This window comes from Ursus maritimus (genome assembly GCF_017311325.1).
Source record: "Ursus maritimus isolate PB19 chromosome X unlocalized genomic scaffold, ASM1731132v1 scaffold_X1, whole genome shotgun sequence".
NCBI lineage: Eukaryota > Metazoa > Chordata > Mammalia > Carnivora > Ursidae > Ursus > Ursus maritimus.
Window position 1 is genome coordinate 89,505,531 of NW_024423319.1, and position 25,102 is coordinate 89,530,632.

Sequence of the window (25,102 nt, forward strand, 5' to 3'; positions counted from 1 at the left end):
CATCAGCACAAAACATCAGCACAAGCTTACTACTTTGGTTTTGGCTTTCTCTTTGCTCCTCCGTTCCCTCCTCCCAGATTTACTTACTTTACCTCAGCTATGCATTTTAGGGGATATTTGTTACATTTTACCGAGAATTCCCATGTGTTTGCAGTTTTTAAGATAACTAGGATAACTGGCATGCCATACATGAGACAGAATGCCCTCTCTGGTTTACTTTTTTCCTCTATTCTATATAGTTCTTTTCTACCTCTTAGCTTTTGCCGATTCACAGTTTCTGCTTCTTTGCAACCTGACTTTGTTCTATCCTGAATGGTCCCAGCACTAATTCATGGCCTTTCTTTACACATGTGCTCAATTTCAGCTTCCTTTGCCATCTACTTCATATCTTCTAAAAAAGAGGTAATATCACAGAGCCAATTTGGCTTTTTGGGTCAGGCTACAGCAGAGGTTCCTGTCTATGAACTGGCTGCTCACTAGACAGGTGCCCACCCCAGCCCAGTCAGCTGTGACCATGAGCAATGGTAGAGAAGAGGGGTGCACTGGGTCACATGGAACAAAATATGGGGCAGCTTTCTCAATAGGAACTGAAGATAGGGTAAGTTCCCTTAGAAGGAACTATACGTGGGGAAGGCATTTGATATATCTAGAGCTTGTAGAGTGATTCATGCATCAACCTCTTTGGAATCTGTATACTCTCTTTTTAGAGAGGAAAGGAATAAGAATACAATAGGTCACTGAGTGACTAGAAGGTGAAGGAGCAGAGATCATCTAGTGTCAACTATCCTAGCAGTCTTTAAACTTAGTTGTTTATGAATCCCAGAAAAGAAAAGAAAAGAAAAGAAAAGAAAAGAAAAGAAAAGAAAAGAAAAGAAAAGAAAAACTACTTACCTTTTCACACATTTGGAAGTTATTTAATATTTTTCATAATAAATCCAAACAGTTGTAAATTATGCATATTAGTTATGGTTAAAGGCTATGTGCTGTAACAAAGAGATTGCCAATATTTAGTAGCTTAAAGAACAGAGGAGTTTCTTTCTTTTATTCTGGTTCCAAGGTTCAGGCTGAGTAGGATATTCTGCCATCTTTGACACATGGCTTCTAAAGGAATTCTAGCCAACAAAGGGAAAGGGCAGGATCCTAGGGCCAAGGATTTCTTTTAAGCAAGAGAAGCTGAATTATATCAGTTCTGCTCACATTCCATTGGTAAAATCTTTGTTACATGGCCATCACTTTGCTGCAAAGAAGACAGGGATGTGGTCCCAGGCCAGGCAGCCTTATCATAGCGATGGCTCTATTGTTATGGAAGAAGAGAGAAAGGAATTTAGTGAGTACGGTTCCTTGGGTCTATATATCTAGAAACGAAAAGATAAGTTATCTGCTCTCTTCCTACCGAAAATCCAATGGTAATGTGGGAACAGAATAACCATAATGAAACTCCTATTTGGAAAAAGGAAGAATTAGAAACACTAATAGTCATCAATCCATAGTGACTGAAAAGCCCACTAACAGGTAAAGCAGAGACTTCCATCATTGACAGTAGATTAAATTTCTTGACTAGCCTATCTAACTGCCCTAATTCTGCTGATGGGGAGAATTCCCATGACCACTATCCTCTAGGGGGCCTGGCTTTGCTCTCTGGAAGTTTTTTCTTTGTCCATTATACCCCATGATCACTTTTAAAGAGGAAGTTGGGGAAATACTTCTTGGAGTTGTATCATTTTCACAACCTTGTTCTTGCTGTTCCAAGCTTCTCCAAACATTAGCACCCTCTGTCACCTAGAAGGTTGGTAATAATACATTAGTTAACACTCCAGTATCATCTCTCAGATTTCCCAAACCACTGGCACCCATTTTGCAAATGTTGATGCTGGCACTTTTTGATCCTACCAGAAGAATCTGAAACTTTACTAATGCCAAATTTATGCTGTGCTGTCCTGTGTCTTTTGCAAATACAACAGTTTTTCACTTCAATGGCATATAACGGCATAATATTTTTGAAAACATTTAAAATGGCAACTGAATTTCACATGTAGTATCAACTGTGTGATAACTAAAGTGATAGCAATGTGAAGTACTATGGCCAAATTCCTGCATATTTTGAGAATTACAAATACATAAGGACAGATGCTTGACAAACAGGGATTGTAAGTCACTCCTAATTTCTAGGATGTTAAAATGTAAAAAAAGCATGTCTTAGAATTGATGAATCAAAGAGATATCTGTACCCCCACGTTCATACCAGCATTATTTACAATAGCCACAACATGGAAACAACCTAAGTAAGTGTCCATCAATAGATGAATGGATAAAGAAGATGTGGTGTACACAAATATACACACACATGATGGAATATTAATCAGCCACAAAAAAGGGGAAATCCTGCCATTTTGACACATGGATGGATCTTGAGTGCATTATGCTAATAAGTCACAGAAAGATAAATACTGCATGATTTCACTGATATGTGGAATCGAAAAAAACAAAACAAAACCAGAAAAAATCAAACTCATAGAAAAAGAGATCAGATTTGTGGTTACCAGGGGAAGGGGGTAAGGGGTGGGGGAATTGAAGGTAGTCAAAAGGTACAAACTTCTAGTTATAAGATAAATAAGTAGTAGGGATGTAATGTACGACATGATGACTATAGTTACCACTGCCGTATGGTATATTTGAAAATTGCTAAGAGAGGAAATCCTAAAAGTTCTCATCATAAGGAAAAACCTTTCTTTTTCTTCTTTTTATTTATTTATTTATTTATTTTTTAAATCTATATGAGATGATGGATGTTAACTAAACTTACTGTGGTGATAATTTCACAACATGTATGTCAAGTCATTATGCTGTACACTTAAACTCACGTGGTGTAATATGTCACTTATATATCAATAAAACTGAAAGAAAATAAAAGAATTGATGAAATATGAAAGTAGCTGTCTGTTTAGTTTGCTTCCAGTCACTTCACATGCCAGTATCTACAACCAAAGTAATTTCCTGGACATAATTCTTAGGTCTGCTTTACTCTTTACTTCCTGATTGTCTTCATGCTCTCAGCTCTTAATGTCAGCTAACTTGTTGCCATCTGAAACAATAAATTTGATGGGAGGATGGGTGATAACCATAATTTGATTCTTCCCTCCATAATGAATCCATTGCTTGTCTTAATGTTTGACATAAAGGTTTTAATGAGTCTTTAAGTAAACTTTGAGAAAGAGACTTATTTCTTGGGTCCAGAAGCAGTTGGATTTTCCAAACTTGTGAGGCTTTTGAGGCTTTTAATATAGAGATTCTCTCCATTCTTCTCTCTTCCACCTCTGCTTACGAACTGGTTATTTCTTACCTGAACTCATCTTTTCCTTGTAATACCTTCCTAAGGTGGTAAGAAGAAACCATTACACATTAGCATTCTGGCTCTTGCCCTAGATCTACTGGCTTGGTGGGCATGTGGTCTGCCTTCCAAGTTAACATACATAACAAATGTACCAGTTGTCTGGAGGACTCCAGCCTTCTAACTAGCACTATTTATTTCTTCATCATTTGCTATCTAGGCATTAGACAAATGCTGAAAAATTTAGGCTTTTTGTCATAGTAGTGCTCCACTTTCATGGTATCAATTCCTGTATTAGTTAAGGAAGGTCTAGCTGTTGTAACAAAGAGGTCTCTTAAAATTCAGAGGCTTAAACAACAAAGAAGTTTATTTCTTTCATGTCACATTCTGAGCTGATGGTTCTAGGTCTCTATATAATCAGACAGGGACCCAGGCTGATGACAGATCTGCCATCTTCAATATGAGACTTCCAAGGTCACTGTAAGTCATTTCCATTCCTGCCAGTGGGACAGAAGAAGGAAGGGTCATTCAGGGCCAGGAATTATGTTTTAAGCAATACACTTCTACTCATTACTTCTGCTCAAATTCCACTGATGAGAGCTCAGTCTTATCTAGTCACATCTAGTTTAAAGGTAGATTAGGAAATTTAGTCCCTAGTTGGGTATCCATATCTCAGTTACAAAAATAAAGAGAATGGATTTTGGTGGAAAGCAAGCAATTTCCATTACAGGATATAATTTCCAATATATTATTAAAATTGACATTAAAAATAATATGTACAACACTTTTTCAATGTATCTGATGGACTCTAAATTCTTTAGTTCTTTAATATCCACCATTGCCCATCTCTAAAACAACTTAAACAAGTTTTTTAACAGCTGGATATATTGCAGTTTCTTTCTCTCTTAGAAGTCATAATTCCATTTCACTCCCCCCCCCAAAAAATATACTAATGTATTTTTAAGTTTGAAAAATCTTTTATTAATCATCCTATCATACTTCCCCGAAACAAAAATATATGTGTATACATATACTTCAGTGAAACTGGAAAAATATGTGTACATATGTATACATATATAGATATATTTAAAATTGAAATAAATGTTCAGTTTTCTGTGACCAAAAACCTCTAAGTGTTATATAAGTGTTCTTCTAGATTGTTATCATTATAATAAATAGTACTCAATTGATGAAAACAACATAAATTTATCATTGATTTTTAAAATTAATTCTTAAACTTTTACTTAGAACATATCAGCTATTAAACTGGATGGACTTTTCTTCCTCTTTTTTTTTTTAAGTAATCTCTACAGCCAACATGGGGTTCAAACTTATGACCCCAAGATCAAGAGTTGCATGTTCTGACTGAGCCAGCCAGGTGCCCCTGGATGGACTTTTTTTTAATAGTCCATGTATCCATGGATGACTAGTACTTATTGCTAAAATGAGACAAGTTCAAAATCAATTACATTCCTATTTTTCACCTTATAGATGCAAATATTGAGAAAATTTATTAATATAAGTACATTAGTAGTAATAGAAAGAGTTTTGTTATAGTAACATTACTCAATTCTTTGAACTCCTTGTCTCAAGGAGTGCAGGGAACAGGAGACTAGGCTCAGGGTACACCCAAAGTGGAAAGTTTCATAGGAAACTCTTCTTCTGTAAGGCTGGGACCCTAGGCAGGACCACCATGTTCCCAACCACATGGAGCACCTTCGTTCACACTGTAGTCTACAGCTTGTTCACTGAAAACATGAACGGTGCCTTCAGGAGTTAAATAACATGGAGGTCCCACCTTTAATGTAAAGGTGAACTACAAGTACCCCTCAATCTCAAGGAACATTAAAGAAAATAGAATGTTTTGATTTTGTATAGAAAAAAATTATAAAATTTTATTAGGTGATATAAAGATCTAAATGAATTGAGAAATATACCGTGCTCATGGATTAGAAGACTAATATAAAGATGTCATCTCTCATTTGAATGAACTATAGATTTGATGCAAACCCAATCAAAACCCCAAGATGTATTTTTGTGGAACCTGAGAATCTGATCCCAAAATTTATGAAAATTGCCAATGGACAAGAATATCTAAATTACTCCTGAATAACAAGGCAATGAGTATTGCCTTACCAGATAAAAAGTCAATACAAAGGTACAATAACTAAGGCAGGATGGTATTATATCACAAAGAGACCAGTGGAACAGAGTAGAAAACCTACAAATAGGTCTACACAATCATGCACATGATATACAGCAGAGATGGAATTCCAGATTCGTAAGAAAGGGTGCACTTTTCAATAAATGGTCTGAGACAATTGGATACCTGTGTGTAAAAAGAAAAAATAAATCAAAGTCCTATCTTACACCAGACACAAAAATTAATTTCAGAGACTAAAGACACTGCCAAACAAATTTATGCATCCTTCTTCTCTCATGACAAGCCAGAATGGGACATTTCTGGTTGTGAGGTAGGGCGGCAGGAGGGACAGAAAGGGAAATCCACCTCTGCTTGCAATGCCAGGGCAACCATACCTGGTTGTTTTGCCTGCCCCAGCCTTAGCAAGGAAGAATTGGTTCCACAAAGCCATGGCCATAGAGTGTCAAGGGAAGCTCTAACCATTATCTGAAGACAGCTAGATGCGGTAATTCTAGTCAATAAATCTGTGTGGTGTCAGATTTGGCTTTTTCCACAGCTCAATAAAACGCCAACCTTCTCAGTCTCCAAGATGATAGAAAGGAAGCAAGGTAGACAACCACTTGGTTCAAATTCCTAAGTGGTCTGAACTCTCAACAGGTTGGGGTTGCTGTACCTGCTTGGTTCCCATCTGTCATTTTTGTTTCTGCCTCTTAATTGAAGTGATGAACTTCTGAGGAAAGAGATAATGACTCACCACAGAGTTGTAGGCTCTCATGTAAGGGAGGCACCACTGACTGTTGTTTGGATGAGGGAATCCTGCCCCTGAATATGGCTCTGCTATTCCAAGGGAGTCACAGGGCTGACAACTGCCAGACACTTCCTCAGACTCAAAGGTGGGACTGCTGCAAAGTTCTGGTATGGGACTTAATTTCTCTTTTGCAGACTTCTCCCACTGCAGAGGATTCAGGGAAATCAGCACTGGCCCAATCATCTATCCCAGATGTTGTCTGTTGAACTTCAGCTCCACACTCACCTTCCCTGTTACCACTGGGGCTGGCAGTGTACAAACCACATTTCCCAGACTCCTTTGCCAGTGGGTTCTGGTTAGGTTCTAACAACAGGAGGCAGTCAAGTCAGATTAGAAGGCAGTAAGAAGGTAGAAGAAATTCTGTTCATGGAGTAGCCGTGGCAGCAGTGGTTCAGGTAATGTTAATAGTAAGTATGGGCTTATGAGTTCCAGTCCTCAGGTGGTAGCAGCTTCCTGATTCTGGCCAATGCCCTATCTTCCTGGAATAGTAGCAGTTTCCTTGTCTCTGAGTCATACCAAACCTTTTAACTCTTTTAAACCTTCTAACTCCTTTGTAACCAATCCCCTGCATTAAAGCCCTTTCTGCTTGAAATACCTAAAGTACTTTATGTGTTCTTGACCAGAAACTAAGTAATATACTAGCCTTGGGACACTCTTTTAACCTCTCTAAAACCTCATTTGAAAAATATGAATTTGGGGGGCCTGGGTGGCTCAGTTGGTTAAGCATCCAACTCTTGATTTCAGCTCAGGTCATGATCTTAGGGTTGTGAGGTGGAGCCCCATGTTGGGCTCCGTGCTGGGCATGAAGCATGCTTAAGAGGCTCTCTTTCCCTCTCCCTCTGCCCCTCCCCCACCTCTCTCTCAAGAAAGAAAGAAAGGAAGGAAGAAAGATGTGAATTCAACTAAATGAATGTTAATTGAGCAGAATACTCAATGATAAGTTTAGAGCAGAGTACTGCCTAGGATATAAAGATGCATAAGACTTGACCTCTGACAGTCTAGAAGACATGATTAGAAATGTCTACAGATAACTAATGTAAGTCAGAGAAAGATAAATGTCAAGAGGAGGACACACACACACACACACACACACACACACACATTCATTCATTCATTTATTTTGCCCAGAGGGAGCCTGGAGAAAAGAACAATGGAGTGAATGGCATTCTGATAGATCTCAGCAAGGGCGGAAAGACACTGAGTTCAGGAGTGTGTACCACAGTGTTCATTTTAGACACATGGAATAAAGCCCAGGGGGATCTTTTCACTTCTTAGCACCTGAGGTCCCTCCCACCCCATGCTGCTGCCTGGCCTGGAGGGTATTGCTAACTGATCACAACTCTATAACCTACATTGAACTGTAAATCCTCTGAGGTAGCTGGATAGGAGTTGTGGAAAATGGGGGCAGGAATCTCATTAGAATGTTCTGGGATGAAGGAAGAATGGAGTCCCTGTTCTTTGTTCATGCTGTGACCCATCTATCTGAAACAAGTGAATTTTGTTTTCAGTCCAGTTATCTATCATTTAGGGAGAGGAGGAAGAGGAAAATGGATAAAATGTAAATGTAGGAAGATTATTGGTCCCTTGTGGGTGTTACCAAAAAATCAAAGTGACTTAGTATGGGGCTGCATCAGAGGAAATGGTAAGAGGCTCCTGGGATGTTAATAAGCTCTTCTTCCCAAGACCTGGGGGGCTGCACTCAGAGCAGGATGCTGACCTTCCCAGGCAACCTGAGGATCATCTAGGAAATCTCAGCCTTAATGAAGTGGGCATTTTCCCTCGATCCCATAGCTTCCTCCATTTGCCATCTGATATCTGAAGTCTCCCCAGATAGGGTGTTTATATCTTTAGTTTTAGGATATTCATCCCAGTTCTAATGCTAACATGATTGCTCCCAGCCATTTCCTCCCTTACAAATGGAGAGTTCACAAAAGTGGACGGCATTGGGAATAAAAGAAGAGATCAACACACATGAAAATGTGGACCCATCTTCTCCTGGGGAAGATGGAGACAGAATCGCCTTGGGGAAAGACTGGAGAAGAGGAGGTTGCCAACTAAAGCCAACTCTACATTCTGGTCAGGACTGGCTCTGGCAACTGGGTGTGGTGGAACAATCAATGGACCAGAAGTGCCACCAAGTTAATGCCCCCAGGAGCAGCCCCAGTCAATAAGAAATTCTGCATGTGTGACATCTACCTCGGCCATTCTCCACCAACCTATGAGACACAGGGGCTGCCTGCTGGGCCACGAGTGACACATCCCTTTCCCTCTAACCCAAGAATCTTCAACTTTTATGAATCTGTGGCACGCTAACTTGTTAGCTTACAAGTAGGATAAAACCTCAGAACCTCTACAGTTCTTGACATTTATATCATATAATCTGGGGTGCCTGGCTGGCTCAGTCGGTAGAGCATGTGACTCTTGATCTCAGGGCTGTTGAGTTTGAGCCTCACATTGGGTGTAGAGATTACTTAAATAAATAAAAACTTATATCATATAATATTATATATGTATATAATCTTTATACATATATATCTCCTCTGGAATTTCTTCAGTAAGCATTTATTATTTCTAATGTGTTAAATGAACAAGTGGCTCTTTATGGCTCTCAACAATGACACACCCTTTATTGGCTTCCTTTCCCTTCCTGCCTCATTTCCCCATTCCCCCACTGGCGTTTACTAGGTTCACTTCCCAAATAAACAACTGGCACTCAAATTCTTGATTTAGAAGTCTTCTTAGACAACGTAACCTAAGACAATCAATTGTCCCATAGATATTTGTTCAGGCACTCTCCACACTCCCCATGCTAGTCTGGAAGACAGACTGATGCAAGTTTCTACTACATTTACTAAAGGAAAGGGGTGCAGAAAGGGGAGGTAGAGGAAGGGAAAGTCTGAGACTTTTATGTGTTTCCTTGCAGGGAAAGGAGTGTTCCGCATAAGCCTTACCACTGCCCACCTTACCTCTCACCACCTTCGGTTGCCCTTTCCCTTTCTTCCCACTGATATAATTTCCAAAAAACATATTCATTTAATGACTGTGAAATGGTTTGGACCCCATGGATAATGGAGTGTAATGACTGATTGGGATATGGTACATTTTTCTGAACAATGAATTACAGTAATAAACATTCATCAAATGCTGAATAGCAAACACTGCAAAATATTTAGTTTAGAAAAGCATTCCGGTAATAGGTGCAAATAAATAAAAGGCAGGGTCACATTAAAATGCAAAACAGCAACTAGACCAAAAAAACAACTATAAAGGATGGAGAAACTAGTGGAGGCCTCAAAGATAGAGAGCATGGGATTTGATTCAAAATGTTTTTCTCTCATATGCATAATAAAACATGTTATTCATATTCAAGTATTCTGCAAAATGTAATGAGGAAAGCAGATCAAATTTTAAATAACGATGCTTTTAAAAGGCAGTGGGCCAAAAAAGGCAGTTGGACCTCTTTAAAAATACAAATTAAAATCAACTTCTATTTTGGCATGACCTTTTAAATTTTAAAGATATTTTCCCTCCTACCTGGCAAGTCTCTTTCTTCCTCTACCTTCTGTCTATTCAAACCCTACACAGCTTTCAAAAAAACAGCTTAAGTACACCCTCCTCCAGAGACCCCTCATAGCATCTATTATCTTTACTACTTATTTTGGCATCTAATGATAATAGCTACCATTTAGTGAACATTTATTATGTGCCAAGTCCCGAACTAAATCTTCTGGGGCAATTACCTCACTAAACACAACGATCCTTAATGTAGCTACTGCCGTTATGCCCACTTACATAAAAGGGAATGGAGGCACTGAATGGCTGAGTAAGTTGTCCAAGATCACAAAGTAAGTTGCAAAGTTAAGAGTCAAACCTGGGTCTTTTCATTCAGAGACCCGCTATACTATATTGCCCCTACCCCACATCTTAGAGTCTTTGAATGAGTCTGTGATTGGCTCATTCAGTGCCCCTCTCCTCGGATTATAAACTTCTCAGGACAGATATTCTTGAATGCTTGCCTGTGATGCCACTGTGATTATGTGTCACATTCAACATTCACAGATTCTGTATTTTAGATAAATAATGTTACTCGTTTTTTTCTCTACTTATCAATTTACAAGTTGACAGGTATGTTAAGAATGATCAACAAAATAGGACTTGATGGATGTTTCTTTATGATGATAAAATATATATACATAATTCCAAAGGCCAGCATCTTACTGAACAAGGAAATAATAGAGGCTTTCGTGTTAAAGTGAGAACTAAGACAAGGAGGCCCACTCTCTCCACTACTTTCAAACATTGTATTGGAGGTATTAGCCAACTTGCAGTTGGACAGGAAAAATCAAGTAGAGGCATAATAATGGGAAAGGAAGAGGAAAACTTATCTTTTTTTTGCCGCTGATATTTTTATCTATCTGAAAAACCCGAAAGTGTCAGCAAAAAAAACCTATCACAAGCAAGAAGAAAATGCATTTAAATAGCAGGATATTAAATTAACATGCAGAAACCAAAGGCCTTCATATACACATATGATCAATAACCAGCTAGAAGAAAAAATGGAAGAGAAGACACCATTTACAAGAGCAAAATAAAAGAAAAAAAAGTGCCTAGGCATATGCATAATGAGAAGAGTGAAAAATATTTATGAAGAAACTATGAAACATTCCTAATAGATCTGAATAAGTAGAAAGACATCCCATGTTCTTTGATAAGAAAACTTAACAGGATAAAGATATTCTTTGTAAGCTAATCTATAAACTTAACACAATCTCAATAGAATTTCATCAGTCTTTTTTCCTGGAGCCAGAAATGTTGATTATAAAGTTTGCTTCTAAGAATAAATAAGCCAGAATAGATATCCCCTAAAAGATAAAAGCAACAGGGAGAGCTAGCTCTAACAAATATGAAAACGTATCATAAAGCTTTCGTAATTAAAACAGTATGATATCGGGGCGCCTGGATGGCTCAGCCAGTTAAGCCTCCGACTCTTGATCTTGGCTCAGGTCATAATCTCAGGGTGGAGATCTCTCTCTCTCTTTCCTTTTATCCCTCCCCCTGCTTGTGTGCAGCTCATTCTCTCTCCCCCCCCCCAAAAAAGACTTTAAAACGGTATGATATCAGTACATGAATTGGCCAATGGAACAGAATACAAAGAAGTCAGAAATAAACCCACATGCACAGGGAGATAGAGTATATGATAAAGGCTATCTCAATCATGGGAAAAGAAGCACTTTTTAATAAATGGCATTGGAACAACTGGATAGCCATATGGTAAGATAAAATTCAATTTATTCCTTACACTGAATAAATTTCAGATACAGCAGAATTCTCAATGTAAAAAATGATACTAAAAGCAATAAGAGGAAATATGGGTGAATTCTCTTAAAGCCTGGGAGTGGTAAAACTTTCCTATCATTCAAATTACAGAAGCAATAAAAAAAAAAGACAAATTTGGTCAAATAAAAATTAAAAAGTTTTGCATGGTAGAAAACATCATAAGAAAAGTGAAAAGACAAGCAACACATTGGAAAAAACATCTGCAACTTATATCATAATCACAGGGTAAATATCTTTAATATATAACAAGCCTCTTAAAATTGAGAAGAAAAGAGCAAAAATCCAATAGAAAAAAATGGTAAGAGAGATACACAGATAACTTGGAGAAGAAGAAATGAAAAAGGCCCTCAAAGATAGGAAAAGATATTCAACCTCACTCACAGTGAGAAAAATGTAAATTAAAACTATACAGAGAGAGCATTTCTCACCTACAAGATTGGCAAAAATCTTGAAGTTTGACAACATGCTGTTGGCTGACTGATATCCCCAAGCAATGGTCCATTTCAAGGGCTTGGCATTGCTCTTTGTGGGTGGAAGGCTGGGCATTCAGCAGTGGCAGTAGTTAGATCAGCCATGGTGAAAGGGAATCCCTGTTGTTGGGCCCAAGTAGAGCCTCCATTGTTGCCACCGTGACCACTCTGTTCATAGGTGCTAGAGTGGATGAGGAAGCTGGTGACATCCACAGGACAGGTCATCTTAGGCACCTGTAGTAGATGCTATGTGGTGGGCATTAATGTGAGACACAAAAATCCACACATTCTGTGCCCTCTCCCACAGGTTCACCCAAATACCTCTCACCCAAACCAGTGTGTTTATCTTTAGCAACCTTATACTAACCTGCTCTTTACAATTCTCTCATTCCAGATTCTCAGTTATAGACAACAGTTTCATTCTAGCTAGTTTACCCAGAAAGTAGTCGACTATAACTCAGCCAGAAATCATGCAGTCAGGACAGTGTAGCCAATAAAAATATACAATCATCCCATGGGAAAATTCTGCCTGAGACACCACCAACATTGGAATTGGTGTTAAGTGAGCCAACTTACAGTATCTGCTTGACCAATACAGCCACTATTTCTTTGTCAGTCTCTTTAAAGAACATAATTAACTATATAAAATCTCACTAGGTTTCTAAATTCAAGTATCATAATTATCAACTACCCATAAAACATCTTAATACCTTCAAATCCATATCCAGTGTCTTTAATGTGACATCCTGGCACTTGACAAGCACTTAATGAATACTTGTTGAATGACTGAATACAGGCCTTTCAAGGGAAAAAAAAATTTTTTCCTGAAAACCTGCCTAAAAATTTCTTCACTGAAACATAGATGATAGGTGACCCTGTAGGACTAAATCCTAGTGAGCTGCCTGTAACTCCACGCCTTGTCTCCAGGGGAGAGACCAGCTATTCACAGGGTAAACTTAAATTTACACTAACTTATAAAGAACATATAAACAAAATCATTCACAGATTTCAGTATTTTTGACATACTTCCAGGTCTTGACGTCTCAGGGTAAGGGAGTAACCCTAGTCTAGGCACAATCTGGGAGCTCTGGCCTTCAGAGATCTAAGTTTTCTGCTACATTGTAGACAATCAAGTTTCCTTCATTTGGAATCGTTCCCCAAATGGGGCCTGAGACCACGATTTGAAGACAAGTAGTTGAGAGGTGAGCCCAGGAAGCAGTGTGAGAGACTGAGGACGTGACACAAGGAGAGGAGGAAAGCCGATAAAGGGTGTGTCAGTGAGCAGGCTATCACTTTGGGCATCTGGGGCTCAATCCAGCTGGAGCCCCTGAGACACTGAATACAGCATACCTCAGAACTGCCCTGCAGAGGGGCCAGAAAGCCAGAGCATGTATTTACTCTCATCCCTCATTAGCTAAAGACCCATGGATTGTGGGTTGCTAATTTGCAGGCATTTTCAGCGTGCTTCCTCCTCCAGAAAGCACAGAGATGCAGGAAACCATTAGCAAGCACAGGGAGTGTCCACAGGGATCTTCGGAGTGGAAAAAGGGGATAAGTGTAGAGTCTGCTAACATCTGCTACAGTAGTCAAGCTAAAAGGTTAACCAGATGGTGGGAGGTAGGGAAACTAAGAAGAGTACATTGGAAAAGCACCTCCTCGGGCTTGAGCTGTACTCTGGGACACAAGGCCCTGGGATTTTCTTTCTTGTCTAACTTCAACCTTGTGGCAAAAGGAAGCAGCTGTCAAGAGGCAGGGAGTTTCAAGGCTCCTGCCCTCCCAGGGATTAGCTACTCATCCAAGAAGAAACCACCATTTGGGACAGAGGAAGGGGAGGTAAGTAGCCCAAGACAGCTTTTACTTTGAACAAAATGTTGAAGACAAACTTGTAGAAAGGACTTTAAACTCCATTTTGGGAATCTGGAGTTAGTTAATAAGGGTAAAGCTTAACACTGGTGACAAAATTGCATAAGCAACCTAGATGTTTAATCTTTCAACATCTTACTTTATTTAGAAAAAACCTTGAAGCATATGAATCAACTGCTAATAGCCATCATGGCTAGGGCATGGGGTGTATATTGTATGTATTTAACACATTTAGTAGATGTATATACAATATGCCTATTTGATCTATTTTATAATTCATATGTAATATAGTATCCTACATTATTTATACATAACACATATTTTAGGGGATGTATATGCATTTAATACACATCTACTTAAATAGTTTAGCGTAAATGTTATTTATAGTGAATATATTTTATAAAGTGTATTAGTCAGGATAGGCTGGTTATAAGGAGTGAAGTAAGAAACAACCCCCAATCTCGATGTCCTAACACAACAAAAGTCTGTTTCTCAGTCTCCCAGGAATCTAGGTGGTCAGAGCTTCAGCATCTTGTATCCATCTTGTCTGCAACATGCACCTCCCCAGCACCCCTAGTAGAGGAAGAGAGACAGGAGAATCATACTGGACTTCTCACTACCTCAGCCCAGGGGTGACTCCTCCCCTCATAGCTCACTGGCCAGAACTAGTCACCTGACTGCCTATCTGCAAGGGGCCTGCAAACGTAGGGAGAAAGTGGAATATTTGGTGAACATTAATAGTTGACAAGGCCTGCTTTTTAATTAACTAGCTAGATGGCTGGCTGGATGGACAGACATGAAAATTCACTGCAGCATTCAGTGCCATTATACCTAGTCTGCCAAACTGATTTCCTCAGAGGTGATTAATAATTTGGAGACTGAATCTACTAAACGAGAGGGGCAACAGTAATATCACTTACAGCAGGGTTCCACACAGAGTGACTATGAAGCTAGCCAATAACTAGAATCTTACCTAAGTAGACAAAGCATTGTTTTGCCAGTTGAGTTCCTTAGGAAGCAAGTTCTGAGATGAAATTTATTGTGTAGGCTATTTATTAAGAAGTGCCCTTGGGACTAACACCTGTAGAAGCAAGCAGGCATGGGCAGAGAGATGAGCTGTAACAGGCTGCTGGTGGCCTCAGTGAACCCAAGGAAAGCTCCAGAGCTAAAACAGTCCTTGAGAAATGTCTCCCTATGAACTGTGATGGCCAGGTCTTCATATCTCTGCATCTATTAGTCATTGGATGTGGGCTGCCCTGGGAAGGGTGTGACCTTAGTAGATATATTTAAAATGCAGACACATATACGCATTCTCCAGGCAGCTGGGGCAACACGTCCTTCACTGAAGAGGGATCTCGACAGCACATCGAAGTGACCTCCACACATTACACAATCCATCTGGTTATTGCTTCTCTCTCAGTAAGCCTAGGTATTATGTGACTTTTAGACTATTTACTATTACTTGATCTCTTGTTTTTCTTAAGCTGATAATTAGGAGTGTCCTACAACCCAATGTTTAAGGGCTCCCACCATTTTTTTAATGTATTAAAAAGATGAAGTTTAAAATATTTTGCCAAATAAAAATCCATGCATAGTAGCTCTTACAGTTGCATATTCTAAGAGAGTACAACCAGAGACTGGGCATTGAGAGGCCCCCATCCCGGCACTGATTTCCATCAGCTGATTTACTGAGTCAATGCAGAGCCATGGGAAAAGACTGTAAAGGATGTCAGTGATTAGGTTCAGACACAGACCCAGACATCTGAGGGAGAAGTGCCAGAAATAAACATGAAGAAGTGACTGCGGGTTCCCTTTGAAGGTTTCTACCCCAAAGGAAGAAAAAGGTTGGCATACCTAGAGAGGGTAGTTGGTAGAGGTTATAGTGTGACAGCTGTTACTGTGGGGTCCCCACACCCAGGAACACTGGTTGCTCTCCTGCGGAGAAAGAGGCTGTTCAGATATAAAGCCAAAAGTGCCGGCCACCTCAGGGGCCAAGGGATCTCTGGTATCGGCTTCCTCTAAAAGCCCCTAACACAGAGATCGCTGTACATTCCTTTCAGTAATGCCATATCTTTGCAAAGCTGTAGTTTTGGTTCTGTGAACTGAGAAAATTTGGAAAGTTCAAGCAGTTCTTGGCCCCCAGCTGGTGCTCCTAATTCATGCAAGGAAGTGGACAAATGGTGGAGAGAGGCTGGATGAGAGTATGTGAGGTCCACAATTGACCTTTTTCAGGGAATTTCTGGGGCATTCTTTCTAAGATCCAGTGAGACAGAGGGGGTAACTATGTGAGGTGGTAGATATGTTAATTAGCTTGATGATGGCAGTTATTTCACAATGTGTACATATATCAAAACATCAAGACACATCAGTGTACAAAACCCACAAAACGATCTGGAGACTGGCAGAACAGACTCTCCACAGTTAAATGTAGACAAGAAGCCATATTGAGGAGGGTGGGAAGAGTGAAGATGTGTTGGGGAGCTAAACAGAACTGTGGAACTATCCATTGTAGGGAGGGATGCCACAGTTGCAGGAGGGACGAGAAACAGACTCTCACACCAGGGAGCCTTCATGGGGAAGATGAATCCCCACAACATTTGGCTTTGAAAACTAGAGGGGCTGAATTTCGAATTTCGCAAGTTCTTACAATCAGCAGGGCTTAAAACCTGGGACTTTAAAAATCAGCTGGCTTGTCGAAGAGACAGAAGGGTGAGAGAAAACTGAGTCCCTACCTTTAAAGAGACAGTACTACAAACAGTCCCATGGAGATACAGCATAGAAGCAGCAATTTGAAAAATGCCTGGGGTATACATGGGGGAGATTTGTTTACTAATCTCAAAGCGTGCTGGAGGGGCAGGGATTGTTGGGAGACTTCTCCAGGAACAAAGGAGCTGGTAGGTGGCATTTCCATCCCCTGCCCCCCAGCCTAGATATAAAGACACCTACTGGAACCAATGCTACCTAACTTGCTACCTAACTTGATAATACTGCTGTCCTGCCTGCTGTGTTCTCCTGCGGACATGTCCCCACCAGCCAGGCCTCAGCTCCAGGTCCCCTCCCATAGCAGACCTACGCAAACCTTGCTAACACCGTGCATCCTGCCCCTGCTTGCTTCTGTGAATCTGCCCCCTCCAACCCAGCCTGCCTTGGTCCCTGGCAACTGCAGGTTCCCTCCCACCCATGTGGGCCTTACTGGGACTGTGCACCCCACCCCTGCATTCTCCTACAGTTCAGTGCTACTGTGTCTCTGGCAAATGCCTGGTCTGACTCAACTTAAGCCCAAGGGGGCCCCAGACTGGCCCACTAACAACATAGGGACAAAACCCTGACCACAACAGGCAGAGAGAGCCATTGCAGATGACTGGACTGAAGGCAAAAGCAGCTCAGCCACAACAGCACAGCATATGCAACACATATAAGAGATACCCCCAAAGTGGCAGGTTCTGGTGAACAGGGGACATTGCACTGCAGGGTACTACAGGACCTCTTTTTTATAAGGCCACCGCCTTCAAGAGCAGAAGGTGTAGCTGACTTTCCTAATACACAGAAAGAGACACAGAGAGTTAGACAAAGCAAGGAGACATAAGAATATATCTCAAATGAAAGAACAGGACAAAATCACAGCAAGAGAGCCAACCAAAATGGAGGTAAGTAATATGCCTGATAGAGAATTTAAAGTATTGGTCATAAAGATACTCACTGGACTCGAGAAAAGACCGCAGGACCTCAGTGAGACCCTCAACGAAGAGACAGAAAACATAAAAAAGAACCAATCAGAGAGGGAAAAAATAGTAGACTAGAGGAAGCAGAAGAATGGATCAGTAAACTGAAGGAAAGAATACTGGATACCAATCAAGTTGAACAGGAGTGAGAAAAAAATACAAAATGAAAATAGACTTAGGGAACTCAATGACACTATCAGGTGTAATAATATTCACATTATAAGGATCCCAGAAGGAGAAGAGAGAGAAAAGGGGGCAGAAATCTTATTGGAAGAAATAATAGCTGAAAACTTTCCAAATCTGGGGAAGGAAACAGAAATCAGGCCAAGGAGGCACAGAGAGCCCCCAACAAAATCGACCCAAGGAGGTCCACCAAGACACATAGTAATTAAGATGGCACAAAGTAGTGATAAAGAAAGAATTTTAAAAGCTGTAAGAGAAAACAGCTACATACAAGGAAACCTCTGTAAAGCTTTCAGCAGATTTTTCAGCAGAAACTTTGCAAACCAGAAGCAGGCGGCATGATATATTCAAAGTGCTGAAAGAAAAAAAAACCTGCAGCCAAGAATAGTCTATTCAGCAAGGTTATCATTCAGAATAGAAGGAGAGGTAAAGACAAACAAAAGTTAAAGGGATTCATGACCAATAAACCAGCCCTACAAGAAATGTTAAAGAGGACTCTGAGTGGAAAGGAAAGATTGTAAGTGGGAGTAAGAAAAGTAAGAAACACAAAAGCAATAAAATTATGTACATCTATAAAAACCAGTCAAGGGATTCACAAAATGAAAGGATGTGAAGTATGACACCATATATCTAAAATGTGAGGGGAAGAGGAGTAAAGAATGGGCTCAAACTTAAGCAACCATAAACTTAATATAGACTGCTATATGTATAAGATGCTATATACAAACCTAATGGTAACCACAAATCAAAAACCAGTAATAGATATGCAAAAAATAAAGAGAAGGGAATCCAAGCATATCATTAAAGAAAATCAGCAAACCATGAGAGAAGCAAACAACAGAAGAAAAGGAACAGAGAAGAACTATAAAAACAACCATAAAACAAGTAACAAAATGGCAATATGTACATACCTATCAATAATTACTTTGAATGTAAATGGACTAAAGCTCGAATCAAAAGATATAGAGTGAAAGAATAGATAAAAAATAGATAAAAAATAAATTAAAAAAAGATAAAATAGATAAAAAAGCAAGACCCATCTAGATGCTGCCTATAAGAGACTCATTTCATGTGTCTAAAGACACATGCAGATTAAAAGTGAAGGGATGGAAAAGCATTTATCATGGAAGTGAAAAGAAAGCTGGGGTAACATATTGGAGAAAATAGACCTTAAAACAAAGACTGTTTTACAGAAAAAGACAAAGAAGGACACTATATTATCATAAATAGAATGATCCAACAAGAAGATACAACAATTGTCAATATTTATGCACCCAACATGGAAGCACCCAAATACATAAGGAAGCTAATAACAAGCATAAAGGAAGAAATCCATAGTAATACAATAATAGTAAGGGACCTTAGCACCCCACTTACATTGATGAATAGATCATCCAAACAGAAAACTGACAGGGAAAGACTGGCTTTGAATAACACGTAGGACCAGTTGAGTCTAACAGATATATTCAGAATAGTCCATCCCAAAACAGCAGAATACACATTCTTTTCAAGTGCACATGGAACATTCTCCAGAATAGATCACTATTAGGCCACAAAACAAGTCTCAACAAATTCATAAAGATCAAAGTCATACCATGCATCTCCCCTGACCACAATGTTATTAAACTAAAAATCAACCACAAGGAAAAAATCTGGAAAGAACAAAAATACATGGAGGTTAAATAACGTGCTACTAAACAACGAATGGATTAACCAAGAAATCAAAGAGGAAATTAAAAAATACATGGAGACCAATGAAAATGAAAACACAATGGTCCAAAATCATTGGGATGTAGCAAAAGCTGTTCTAAGATGGAAGTTTATAGCAATACAAGCCTACCTCAAGAAACAAGAAAAATCTCAAATAAACAACCTAAAGGAGCTAGAAAAAGAACAAACAAAACCCCAAACCAGTAGAAGGAAGGAAACAATAAAGCGGAAATAAATGAAATAGAAACTGAAAAAACAATAGAACAGATCAATGAAACCAGGAGGTGGTTCTTTGAGAAGATCAATAAAATTGATAAACCTTTAGCCAGACTCATCAAAAAAAGGGGGGGAGGGAAAGAGTACTCAAATAAACAAAATCAGAAATGAAAGAGGAGAAATAACAACTGACAGCGTGGAAATACAAAGGATTGTAAGAGAATATTATGAAAAATTATATGGCAACAAATTGGACAACCTAGAAGTGGATAAATTCCTAGAAACATTTAACTTCCCAAAACTGAATCAGTAAGAAATAGAAAATTGAACAGACCAATTACCAGCAATGAAATTGAATCAGTAATCAAAAAACTCCCAACAAACCAAAGTCCAGGACCAGATGGCTTCATAGGGGAAATCTACCAAACATTTAAAGAAGAGTTAGTACCCATTCTTCCCAAACTTTTCCAAAAAATTGAAGAGGAAGGAAAGCTTCCAAATTCATACTATGAGGCCAGCAATACCCTGATACCAAAATCAGATAAAGACACCACAAAAAAAGAGAACTATAGGCCAATATCTCTGATGAACATAAATGCAAAAATCCTCAAGAAAATATAAGCAGACAGAATACAACAGAAATCTGTTGTATTTCTATACACTAATAATGAAGTAGCAGAAAGAGAAATAAAGAAAACAATCCCATTTACAATTTCGCCAAAAACAATACGATACCTAGGATTAAACTTAACCAAGGAGGTGATAGACCAAACTCTGAAAACTATAAAACACTGATAAAAGAAATTAAAGATGACATAAACGAAGAAATGGAAAGATATTCCATTCTCATGGATTGGAAGAACAATATTATAAAAATTCCAAAGCAATCTACAGATTTAATGCAATCCCTATCAAAATATCAACAGCATTTCTCACAGAACTGGAATGAATAATCCTAAAATTGTATGGAACCAACAGCCAAAGCAATGTTGAAAAAGAAGAACAAAACTGGAGGTATTACAATCCCAGATTTCAAAATATACTACAAAGCTGTAGTAATCAAAACAGTATGGTACTGGGATGCCTGAGTGGCTCAGTTGGTTGAGTGGCTGTTTTCAGCTCAGGTCATGATCCCAGGGTCCTGGGATTGAGTCCCACATTGGGCTCCTTGCTCAGCGGGGAGCCTGCTTCTCCCTCTGCCTGCTTCTCCCTCTCTCACTCTGAAAAATAAATAAAATAAAATAAAATAAAATAAAATAAAATAAAATAAAATAAAATAAAAACAGCAGTATGGTATTGGCACAAAAACAGACACAGAGCAATAGAACACAATAGAGAGCCGAGAAATAAACCCATGATTACATGGTCAATTAACCTTTGACAAAGGAGGCAAGAATATGCGATGGGAAAAAGTCCCTTCAACAAATGGTGCTGGGAAAACTGGACAGCTACATGTAAAAGAATGAAACTAGAGCACTTTCTTACATCACACACACACAAAACTCAAAATGGATTAAGGACCTAAACGTGAGACCTAAAACCATAAAAATCCTAGAAGAGAGCAGAGACATTAATTTCTCTGGCAAGTACGTAGAGGTTAAATAACATGCTACTAAACAATGAATGGGCCATAGCAACATTTCTTTAGGTATGTCTCCTGAGGCAAGGGAAATGAAAACAAAAATAAACTATTGGGACTATATCAAAAGAAAAAGTTTCTGCACAGCAAAGGAAACAATCAACAAAACAAAAAGACAACCTGCTGAATGGGAGAAGATATTTGCAAATGACATATCTGATAAAGGGTTACTATCCAAAATATATGAAGAACTTATACAACGCAACACCAAAATAACAAATAATCCAATTTAAAGATGGGCAGAAGACATGAACAGACATTTCTCCAAAGAACACACAGAGGACACATGAAAAGATGCTCAACATCACTAATCATTAGGGGAATGCAAATCAAAACCACAATGAGATAACACCTCAATCCTGTCAGAGTGGTTAAAATCCCAAACACCAGAAACAACAAGTGTTGGCAAGGATGTGGAGAAAAAGGAACCCTCATGCACTGTTCGTGGGAATGCAAACTAGGGCAACCACTGTGGAAAACAGTATGGAGGTTCCTCAAAAAATTAAAAACTACCATATGACCAAATAATTCCACTCCTGGGTATTTTCCCAAAGAATATGAAAACACCAATTCAAAATGATATATGCACCCCTATGCATACAGCAGCATTATTTACAACAGCTAAATTATGGAAGCAGTCCAAGTGTTCACTGATAGATGAATGATAAAGAAGAAGTGGTATATATATCCAATGGAGTATTACTCAGCTATAAAAATGAAATCTTACCATTTGCAGCAACATAGATGGATCTAGAGAGTATAATGGTAAGTGAAGTAAGTCAGTCGGAGAAAGACAAATACCATACAATTTCACTCATAAGTAGAATTTAAAAACAAAATGAAGAAAAAGAAGAGAAAAACCAAAAAACAGACTCTTAACTATACAGAGCAAACTGATAGTTACCAGACGGGAGGTGAAAACAGCAGTTTCCACGGGGGGTGGGTGAAATAGGTGATGGGGATTAAAAGTACACGTATCACGATGAGCACTGACTAATGTATAGAATTGTTGAATCATTATATTGTATACCTGAAGCTAAAAACACTCCACTTGAACTATACTGGAATTAAAAAAAAATCAAGTCATACACCTTAAATATATACAGTTCTTATTTGTCAGTTATATCTCAGTAAAGATGGAAAAAAAGTTTTCCTATATAATATGAATAGAACCCCCCTTTGAAATTTTACAAATTATTTTATTAAAAAATCAAATTGTTTTTGAAATTCTTTCTTGAATGTTCAACTGACATTTCTATGAAAAGAGCACTATGTTAAGACTGGGCCATGGGACATCTCAGCTTTATGTACATTATATATACAACCATTATTTTTAAAAAATAATTGATAAAAGCCCTTACTTTGCTCAGTTCTAGGGGAAGTGGGAAGTACCATATAGTTGTTAATAGCCTGTATATACAGATACTGTGAGAATTAAGGAATCCCTTTATAGCTTTATGTCAGGACTCATTCAGATGATAGATTTAACTAATAGAAATCCAGTGATTTCCTCTAATAAAGTACTCTGTGGTTCCTTCCTCTTTCTTAATTCATCTTTTTCCTCCTCTTCTCAAATAAAATCTAAGAATAGTTTTAAGTGCAAATGAAGTTGAGATCCTAGGCAGAAAACTGTATTATAAATATAAACTTGGGGTTTAAGATTTATGTTAAATGATGCCAATCACCTTCTAGATTATAAGTGGAAAATATATATTAGTGTGCTGAGGAGAGCATATTCCAGATACATTTTTGGTATTTGGTGAGTGTCAGTTCTGGCATTATCAGATGTCATGCACTTAGATGATCGTATACAAATGAAAACCATTATTGGAATTATTACTTACCTGCTAAAATTCTTACATTTTTCACATTCTTGTCTAATTCATCTTTACACAGTCATCTGAAATGACTATTCTCAATGGTATTTCTTTTCTGTTTAAAATATCTGTAGATAACACCTCAATTGCAATGAGCACATCTAGTACCACTAAAAAGAACCAGAACTCCTTGAAAAAGTGGATGATTTTAGTCTGGAGTAGGGAAAGTATAAGGTGGTCTTGAAATATCTTGTGCCACAAAATACAGAAGTGCTCAAAAACTGATGGGGTAATGTAAAAAGAAGACAGAGCCAGCTTGAAAGTGCTCCCACTGATAAATATAGGACAATTTGAGTATCAAAATGAATAATGAACTGGAATAGAACAACAAAAAAAATTCAAACCAACACTATTCAGTAAAAAAATTAAGGGTGGGGCACCTGGGTGGCTCAGTTGGTTAAGTGTCTGCCTTTGGCTCAGATCATGATCTCGGGGTCCTGGGATTGACATAGATCAGGCTCCGTGCTTGGTGGGGAGTCTGCTTCTCCCTCTCCCTCTGCCCCTCCCCCTGCTCATGTGCGTGTGCTCTCTCTCTCTCTCTCTCTCTCTCTTGCACTCTCTCTCAGATAAATAAAATCTTTTTAAAAAATTAAGGGCGAGGAAGAAATGATGGAAAAGGTGTTTACAGAAGAATGCCAACTCATAAATGTGGGATTGTTACAATTAGAAAACCAACACTTTGCAATCACCATTGTAATACTTGATTCAGGCAACAATCATCAACAGATGTAAAATCAGTGAGTGAAGGGTTGGTAGGGAAGAATATATTCATCCAGTCTCAAAGTACCACTAGTTACAATTACAAAGAGAAAAGGAAAAAAGAGAATAAATGAGAAAAAAGGGTACCTTTATAAATGTAGAAGTCTGGTGGAAATCACTTGAACCAAATGATCAAACTTAATGTCACCAAAATGGGAAAAATTGACATCGTGTTTTCTATGATGTGATGCACTGAGGATACAAATCATGCATGAAATATTCCTGAAAAAAAAAAAAGATTCTGATCATAAGGTACTAATCACACAAACTAAATTCAGAAACATTATGCAAAATAGTTGACCTGGACTCCTCAAAAAATGTCAATGTAATAAAAGACAGAAAAGTGCAGAAATTATCTTTAAAGAAAGTAAAGGGACATGACAACTAAATGTAATGTGCAAACTTTAATTGGATCTCAGATTTTTTTTAAAGTATAAAAGACACTGTTGTTATTGGTCCAACGGAAGAAATATTAGTATGGAATGCATATTAGATAACAGTATCATATCAACATTAAATTTCCTGAGTGTGGTAATTTTCTTGAGGGTGACAAATATAGTTATTTTTCATAAGAAAAATATGCTTTAAGTATGTATGGGGAAAATGTCAAGACGTCTGAAACTTACATTTAAATCTCTTGAATCTTTCACAAAAAAAGAGTGTGTGTACACACATGTGGGCATAAGTGCTTATACAGAAACACATTTAAATAGAAAATAAATTTGGCAAAATGTTAACAACTAGTGAATCTAGGTAAAGGGTATGTGGTGTTCATTATACTAGTTTTATAACTTTTCTGTAGCATTAACAGTTTTCATTTTTTTATACATTTAAGTTTTCTTCATTTCATAACCAATTTGACATATTTAACTATCATTATATTTCCTCATTATTATATATATATTTTAATAATAATATTTTTATTATATTATGTTAGTCACCATACAGTACACCCCTGGTTTTTGATGTAAAGTTCCATGATTCATTAATTGCGTATAACACCCAGTGCACCATGCAATACGTGCCCTCCTTACTACCCATCACCAG

General features: G+C 38.4%; 1 long non-coding RNA gene across 2 annotated transcripts in view; it reads right to left on the reverse strand.

Moving 5' to 3' along the window:
- Positions 1 to 24,271, reverse strand: part of LOC103668240 — a 59,569-nt gene extending 35,298 nt beyond the window's left edge. Inside the window, exons 1-2 of one of the 2 annotated variants that reach the window (XR_569973.2) lie at positions 24,143 to 24,271; positions 3,673 to 3,825 (exon numbers count right to left, since the gene is read on the reverse strand). This is a non-coding gene — a long non-coding RNA (uncharacterized LOC103668240). Of the gene's footprint in view, positions 1 to 3,672; positions 3,826 to 24,142 lie in introns of those variants that run through there. The other variant, XR_005835481.1, reaches the window with a different exon arrangement.
- Positions 24,272 to 25,102: the final 831 nt, after the last annotated feature.